Source organism: Nicotiana attenuata, chromosome 5 (genome assembly GCF_001879085.1).
Source record: "Nicotiana attenuata strain UT chromosome 5, NIATTr2, whole genome shotgun sequence".
Taxonomy (NCBI): domain Eukaryota; kingdom Viridiplantae; phylum Streptophyta; class Magnoliopsida; order Solanales; family Solanaceae; genus Nicotiana; species Nicotiana attenuata.
This window is the reverse complement of record NC_031993.1, coordinates 43355550-43363266: the sequence shown is the minus strand read 5'-3', so window position 1 is coordinate 43363266 and position 7717 is coordinate 43355550.

Here is a 7717-nt window from a genome sequence, read left to right as displayed (position 1 = left end):
CGCTCAGGGTCTTATGGCCTCGGGTTTTTTATTGAATGGTGATTGGCGATAGTCCCCGAGCTTATCGAGGATTTCTCGGCTCGGGAGCCATTGCGATGGAGATGACGATTTGACGGCAGTCCTCGAGCTTACCGAGGATTTCTCGGCTCGGGAGCCTTTACTTGCAAACTTGGTGCTGCATCGTTTGAGGGCTTACAATCTCGGAGTCTCCGGCCCGGAGTTCATGTGGCTTTGAGTTTTCGACGCCAGTCCCCGAGTGTTCGGGGCATTTCCGACCTTGGATATGTTTTGTGATTTTCATGTTGCCTCGTTGACGGCTTATGAGTTTGGAGTGTCGACCCGGAGGTCGTTCAGGTGTTGGATTGTTGACGCCAGTCCCCGAGTGTTCGCGACGTTTCTGTCGGAGGAGCCATTTTTGCAAAGAATACCGAGTTTCTCTTGACGCATGAAATGCTTTGATGTAAAGTATTCTTCAATCACCTGGTACAATTATACATGCCTTTGCTATTAGGAGCTTGGTTGTTCTATGCAGACACGGTTCATTTGACCGTTTGGTCCGGTACATTATTTTCCTATCGGGGCCCTGTTCAGCATACCTTAGCTTCTCCTAGAAGGTGATCTTCCGGGGGGATGCTCCCCAGTATTCGAGGTTGATTGCAAAAGAATCCTTTAATACTTGTTGAGTTTTCTTTAGGTAGCATATCGGTGTTGCCTCGTTAAAAACCTTGCCGGTAAAACCCTTTTTGGGATGAAAACCCGATCGAAGGAAAAGAGTGCAACGCATGCTTTTGAAACCTAAGGCCTTCGAGTTGGAGAGTGCTTCAGCCGTTTTGATCTATTACTTGTACTTAGGTCAGCGTAGAATGTAATTGAAAGAAAAAAGAGACAGTTATACCTTAGTGTGGAACGCGCCGGCGATGTTTCGACCGTTTGTTATGAGGACGCGGTATGGTCCTTTGCTTCGTTTTGTTCGGACTTAGCCGAGGGCGTAGCTTGCTATCGCTATTTTACTGTTTGATTATCCTTTGGCTCCTTCGAGGGTGGATGCACTGGTGTTGGTGTTACATCGTGCACCGTGAACATTTCCCTCGCCGCATGCTGTTCCCCGTAGACAGTATTAATCTCATCCCTTGTTGGGAATTTCATCATTTGGTGGAGGGTGGATGGTACTGCTCTATGCAGTGTATCCACGGCCTCCCGAACAAGGCGTTGTACCTCATGTCTCCTTCAATGACATGGAATTTGACATTTTGGGTCACGCCGACCACGTTGACTGGGAGGGTGATTTCTCCTTTCGTTGTTTCACTCGCCATGTTGAATCCGTTGAGGACTCGAGTGGCGGGCACGATTTGGTCAAGCAGTCCGAGCTGCTTTATTACCCTCGACCTGATAATGTTGGCTGAGCTACCTGGATCCACTAGTACACGTTTTATTTGAAATGTATTTACGAGGAAAGAGATTACCAGTGCGTCATTGTGAGGTTGAGACAAGGCCTCAGTGTCCTCTTCGCTGAATGTGAGGGCATCTCCGTGTATGTACCCGGGTTTGCTTTTCTCTGGTGATAGATATTTTCGTCTTTCTCATCACGGGTTCCTGTGGAGCATCGATGCCTCCCAATATCATGTGGATAACATGTTGCGGCTCATTCGTTTCGTTCTTCTTGGCCGCCTCTCTTTCCCGGAACTGATTTTTTGCCCGGTCGCTTAGGAATTCTCGGAGATGACCTTTGTTGAGTAACCTGGCTACTTCTTCTCGAAGCTGGTGGCAATCCTCGGTCTTGTGACCATGTGTGTTGTGAAACTCACACATTAATTTATGATTCATTTGCGAAGGATCCGATTGCACAGGCCTGGGCCACTTGGCATCTCTGATTTTGCTGATGGCAAACACGATGTCCGATACATCGATGTTGAAGTTGTATTCTGACAGGCGAGGTGCCTCTGCTGGCCTTGTGTGCCTATCAAACCTGGCTCTATTGACGATTCCCCGAGGATTCTGTCCTCAGTCCATCCTTCGATCATTGTCGGGTACGTTGTGCCTCGGGGCATTCCTCCTATCTTCGATGTATGGCTGGTACCTTTCTTTGTTTGGTTTTGGCTCTTTTGCTAGAAGCTTGCTCGGATATACTGAGCCTGAGGGGGGCCCCAGCTGGTCGTCCTCGACCCTAATTTTTGACTGGTATCGGTTATGAACATCAGACCAAGTCACGGCCGGGTACTCGACTAGGTTCTTCTTCAGCTATTTCGAAGCCAGCGAGCTTCGTTCGTTCAGACCTTGAGTGAAGGCCTGCACTGCCCAGTCATCAAAGACCGGTGGTAGTTCCATTCGTTCTATTTGGAAGCGAGATACGAACTCTCGCAGCATCTCATTATCTCTCTGTTTAATCTTGAAGACGTCGGATTTCCTTGTTGCTACTTTGATGGCACCAGCATGTGCCTTAATGAAAGAATCCGCTAACATAGAAAATGAGTCTATCGAGTTTGGGGCCAGGTTGTGATACCACATCATTTCCCCTTTAGCGAGCGTTTCCCCGAACTTTTTCAGCAGGACGGACTGGATCTCGTCGTCCCTTAGGTCGTTGCCCTTTACTCCACAAGTGTAGGCGGTGACGTGCTCGTTGGTGTCTGACGTTCCGATATACTTTGGGAGGTCGGGCATCCTGTCTTCTTTGGGATGGGTTTCGGGGCCGCTTCCTGCGGGAACGGCTTCTGTACGAACTTTTTTGAGTCCACACCTTTCAAGATCGGGGGCGCTCCTGGAATTTGGTCGACCCTGGAGTTGTAAGTCTCGACCTTCGTACCGTTGGCTTCTATCATTTTCTCGCCCGATTCGATCCTTCTAGTGAGGTCCTCGAGCATCTTTACAATGACGGGATCGGCCATCGACCCATTATTACTCGATCTCTCTGGTACCTGTCCGACCGGGAGAGCCATCCCCGGTGCTACTGTGCTAGGAGTTTTCTAGTGGCTTTGAAACTGAGCAATAGCCAGCTGTTGTGCCTGCAACATTTGAAAAATAACATGAAGGCTAACCTCCCGTTCTTCCTGGGCTGGGGTTTTCTGGGCTTCTTGTTGGTCGCCTTGGTGTATGCTCCTGTTAGTACGGGAGCTTATTTCGACGAGTTTTGCATCGCACGAGACGTTGTCCATCGGAATTGGTTCTGGTGCATTCTCAAGGTTTCGTGGTGGCTCACCAACACCTGGAACGGCCGCACCATTCTCTCCGTTGTTCTCAAGGTTATTATTTACTGAATCAGACATTCCACCTGAAATCAAATATCTTGGGACAAGAAAAATCATGAAAGATAACTTGCATTGTGCGATGGAACCAGCAAGAAAATAATCACTATTATTTTTAGCCCCATGGTGGGCACCAAACTATTTACCGTAAAAATGGTAATTACAATTAAATTTGATTATGGAACTCTAAAAATACGTGATCTATTTTTATGCCGGTTGTTAAGCAGTTGATGCTATGTATGTGAGACTTAGATACGAAATAAGAGTTAAAGATGAAATGATAATCAAACCGATAGGTAGACAATCGGGGGCCTCGAGCTCGTCGATCCGGGGCCTCGAGGTCAATTCCGGGGCTCGACCGTGAGCTATCGAAGGTGATCGAAGTATGACTAACAATTATGATAAAATCAAAGAAGGCGCTTTATGGCCAATGATAAGCAATAAATGATGAACACTAGTGAAGATAATAAATGGAATCAAATATATCAAGAGAATATGTAAGAGAGCAGAGAGAATGTTATCTTATATTTCTTGTGAAGCAGTTGAAGCACAGATGCTTACAAAATGACAAGGACTCCCTTTATATAGGAGAGAAATCCTAGCATAGTACAAAATACATTAATTACATAGATACGGGGATGGGACAGCTGAATGACACCCTGATTTGGGTTCAGAATAGCCCACTAGACTTTGTAAGTCCTAGCCGTGTGCCTTAGGAACTCCCCGTTACTACCATAGCCGTGATCATTGCAACACTGAGGTCGAGCGTCGACGTCCCTCGAGGGAGGGTACTCGGACGTGGCCTCGAGCCTTCGAGGTGATCTTCCGAAGTGCCTTAATGACGAGGAATTGGACCCTCCGATTTCACCGTATACAATGACCCTCCTCGACCACTGATTTGGACAGCTGAACAACAGCCCTGGGGAGTAGGTCATCTTCTTCAACAGATGATCCCAGGTTTGCGAGGGCATCGGCCTCGCTGTTCTGCACCCGAGGTACGTGGACCAAGGTCCATTCTTTGAAACAGCGTAATGTCACTTGGATTTTGTCAAAATACCTTTGAATCCTGTCTTCTCGGACCTCGTAGCTCCCATTTACCTGGTTTACTACCAGGTGTGAGTCATATTTTGCTTCGACGTTCTCAGCTCCCAGGCTTTTGGCCAATTCCAGACCTGCAATCATAGCCTCATACTCAGCTTCGTTTTTAGTCAATCTTGCAGTTTTTATAGGTTGTCGGATTATGCCACCCGTAGGCGGCTTCAGGACTATACTGAGTCCGAATCCTCTCACATTTGCGGCGCCGTCAGTGTACAATGTCCATACCCCAGAAGACGTTCCCGATTTTAGTAAAAGTTCCTTTTCTACCTCAGGCACGAGGGAGGCGAGAAATCGGCCAAGAAGTCTGCCAGAATCTAGGACATGATGGCCGTTCGGGGTTGATACTCGATAGTATACCCCCCGAGTTCGATGGCCCATTTGGCCAATCTGCCAGATAATTCGGGCCTATGTAATATGCTTCGGAGAGGGTACGTTGTTAGGATGCAAATACGGTGGCATTGAAAATAGGGTTTCAGTTTTTGCAATGCGCTTATTAACGCAAGAGCTAATTTCTGTAGGTGCAGATACCTGGTTTCGGCATCCCCTAGGGTCCGAATTACATAATAAACAGGGAATTGCGTACCTTGCTCTTCTCAAACCAGCACACCGCTTACCGCTACCTCGGATATGGCCAGGTATAGGTACAGCGTTTCATCCTCTTTTGGCGTGTGGAGCAATGGCGGACTAGTCAGATATCGTTTCAATTCATCTAAGGCATGTTGGTATTCTGGAGTCCATTCAAAGTTGTTTTTCTTTTTGAGTAAAGAGAATAAATGATGACTCCTATCCGACGATCTTGATATGAATCTGCCTAAAGCCGCTATCCGCCCTGTCAGCCGCTACACGGCCTTTATATTATTTACCACCGTGATTTCTTCGATGGCCTTGATTTTGTCGGGGTTGATCTCGATCCCCCAGTCTGATACCATGAAGCCTAAGAATTTGCCCGAACCCACTCCGAAGGCACATTTCTCGGGGTTAAGCTTCATGTTGTAACTTCTGAGGATGTCGAATGTTTCCTGCAAATGAGTCAAATGGTCCTCTACGTGCAGGGACTTAACTAGCATGTCATCAATATAAACTTCCATGGATTTTCCTATTTGATGCTCGAACACTTTATTAACTAGGCGTTGGTACGTAGCCCCTCCGTTTTGTAGCCCGAAGGGCATTACATTGTAACAGTAGGTACCATACTTCGTGATGAACGAATCTTTTCCCTATCCTCAGGGTTCATCTGAATTTGATTATACCCCGAGTAGGCGTCGAGAAAAGTGAGGGTCTCGTGGCCGGCCGTAGCATCGATCAGACGGTCGATGTTAGGCAATGGGAACGAATCCTTGGGGCACACCTTATTTACGTCTTTATAATCTATGCACATTCTTAACTTATTTACTTTTTTGGGTACTACCACTACATTGGCCCGCCATTCAGGGTATTTTACCTCTCTAATGGACCGTATTCTAAGGAGTTTCGTTACCTCGTCCTTGATGAATGCGTGTTTTATTTCGGATTGGGGTCTTCTTTTCTGCTTCACTGGTTTAAACCTAGGGTCGACACTCAATCGGTGGGTGGCTATTTCCGGCGAGATTCCTGTCATATCTAAGTGGGACCAAGCGAAATAGTCGATGTTATTAATAAGAAATTGAATGAGTTTTTTCCAGAGTTTGGGGGTTAATCCCGTTCCCAGGTACACCTTCCAATCTGGGAGGTGCTCGATCAAAACAGCTTGCTCCAGTACTTCAATTGTCGATTTCATTGCATCCGACTCTTTGGGGCCAACGAAAGTTCGAGGAGCGAGGAAATCTTCTTCATCATCCTCGGGGGTCTATACGATCCCGGACTCATCCGAGGTGGGGCGTATGGGAGTCGGCGCCTCCTGGTAAACCGCGAACATTTCTTTTGCCGCGCGTTGTTCTCCATATGTGGTTGTTATACCATCCTTTGTTGGAAATTTTATCATATGATGTAGAGTTGACGGCACCGCCCTCATGCTGTGTATCCACGGCCTACCGAGAAATGCGTTGTACCTCATGTCACTGCCGAGGACGTGGAACTTGGTGTTCTGAACCGTACCGGACATGTCAACCGGGAGGGCGATCTCTCCTTTTGATACTTCGCCGGCCATATTGAAGTCGTGGAGGACCCGGGAGGCGGATACGATGTGATCGAGCAACCCAAGTTGTTCTACTACCTTTGACCTGATTATGTTGGCCGAGCTGCCTGGATCCACGAGCATACGTTTAATTCGAATGTTGCTTAAAAGAAATGAAATTACCAGCGCGTCGTTGTTTGGTTCTGCCAAGGTCTCGAGATCCTCTTCGCCGAATGCAAGGGTGTCTTCGGCCATGCGGTCTCGGATCGGCCCTTCTAATGCAGTGGACATTTTTATCTGTTTGATCGCGGGTCCCTGGGGAATGTCGGTCCCCCCGATAATCATATGAACGACATGCCGAGGAATCTTTCCTTTTGCCCGGGTTGGATTTTTCCGAGTTTCCCACTGAATTTCTCGGCGCGCTCCCTGGTTAATGTGAGGACCGGCGCTGGCTCGTTGGGCGTCGCATGAGGTCGTACCCTTGGGAATCGGCTCTGGTGTGCTCTCAGGGTTTCGTGGTGGTGTACCAACACCTGGAACATTCACACCATTCTCTCCATGTTTCTCAAGATTGTTGTTCACTAAGCCAGACATTTTGACCTGAAATCAAAGATCTTGGGCAAAAAAAAGTGTGAAAGATAACTTGCGTTGCGTAGTAGAACCAGCAAGAAAATAATCACTATTATTTTTAGCCCCACAGTGGGCGCCAAACTGTTTACCGTGAAAATGGTAATAATAATTAAATTTGATTGTGGGATTCTAAAAATACGTGATCTATTTTTATCCTAGTTGTCAAGCAGCTGATGCTATGTGAAAGACTTAGAAGCGAGATAAGAGCTTAAAAAATGAGACGTCGATCAAACCGAATAACTGCCAATCGGGGCCTCGAGCTTGCCTATTCAGGGACCTCGGGATCGAGTCTGAAGCTCGGCTGGGAGCTATCGGGGGTAATCGATGGGCGACTAACAGTTGGGATGAAATCAATGACGGCTCTTTATGGCCAATAATAAGCAATAAATGACGAACAATAAATAGAACACAATGAATGCAAGCAATAAATGAAGTAATGAACTCAAGAGAATGTGTTAGAGAGCAGAGAAAATATTCTTGTATATTTTAGTATGGAGCAACAGATGTCTACAAAATGACAGGGATCCCCTTTATATAGGAAGGGAAATCCCAACGTAGTAGAAACGCGTTTATTACAAAGATATGGGGATGGGACAGCTAGTTGAAATCATGATTCGGGTCTTATTTTAGCTCGCTAGGCTTTATCAGCCCTAGTTGT